Raw genomic sequence first — 1,357 nt, forward strand, 5'->3', positions numbered from 1 at the left:
GCCTTCTTTAAGGCGACCTTTTACACTTAACCCTACTTTTAAGTTTTGAGTAACTAGGGAGGGGAGATTCGAAGAAAGGAAGGAAATTTTTGAGATAGTTCAATGTTATACACTCTCACAAAACAATAATTATTTAGCAAAATGCAAAAATGATATTGTATATCGTTTGTTACACTAAAAGTTTGCGATTATACCAAAATAAAAGAAATTATTAATGACATATTGTATAATATAATGATACTTTTTTATTAAATCTTTAGCTATTATTCACTACATTTTTGGTAGTAAAAATTAATACTTAATAGTATCATTACTTTGGTAGTTGTATGAAATAATAGTTCTCTCTCTCTCTCTCTCTCTCTCTCTCTCTCTCTCTCTCTCTCTTCGTAATTGGAGATATATTACCGAAATTACTTTACAAATGGTCACATGGCCGCCATGTGATGTACTAGCTTTCTCTCACTAATTACTCCGAACCACAAGTGTAGCTCGAAGTACCCTCATCCAAATGTATAAGATATTTGTAAAGGAGTTGGCCAATAGATTGCAAACGATTTCTTCCAAGGTAATATGGATTTATTAAAGGTCAAAATATTTTTGCATAATATACTGAATGTACAAATCGGAATTGATTATAAATGTACAAATCAGAATTGATTATGCAAGGGCTTCGAGGCAAGAGGTGGTTATGATTCAACTGGATATTGAAAAGGCTTATGATCACGTTAGTTGGTCTTTTATTTCACAGCTTATGCAGTCTATGGGATTTGGACCTCGCATGTCTTCTTTGATTTATACTATTAGCCAACATGTAGTGGCTAGGCTTATGATTAATGGTGGGGTGACTGAGCCCATTCATTTGACGAGATTGATCAGGCAGGGATGCCCACTTAGCCCTCTCTTGTTTCCAATTGCTACACCAGATGGTCGGCTAGGCATTGGCAGATGATTCTTTCATGTTCCTTAAGACTCAAAGAGATAATGTTCAGAAGGCTATGGCTGTTTGGGATACTTTTGGTCTTGCTTCAGGGTTATACATTAATATGCAAAAATCTGCTCTAATAAGCTGTACCGAGAGATAATGTTCAAAAGGCTATGGCTGTTTGGGATAGTTTTGGTCTTGCTTCAGGGTTATAGACTAATATGTGGGATGTGCTTTGATAAGCTGTACCGAGAGCGATTTGCTTGGTTTAGGATGGAATGGGCAGGTCGTATAAAGGGGATGCATCACACGCCACTTATCCGATTGGATTTGATGTTAATTCACATGCTTTGTTGGCATGGATTTCTGTAAGGATAAACGATAAGTTTGTGTATTGGAAATCTCAGGGTTGGCTTATGCATGTTCGGGTCAAAG

Source organism: Cibotium barometz, chromosome 15, assembly GCF_041138505.1.
Source record: "Cibotium barometz isolate CiBa-2024 chromosome 15, ASM4113850v1, whole genome shotgun sequence".
NCBI lineage: Eukaryota > Viridiplantae > Streptophyta > Polypodiopsida > Cyatheales > Cibotiaceae > Cibotium > Cibotium barometz.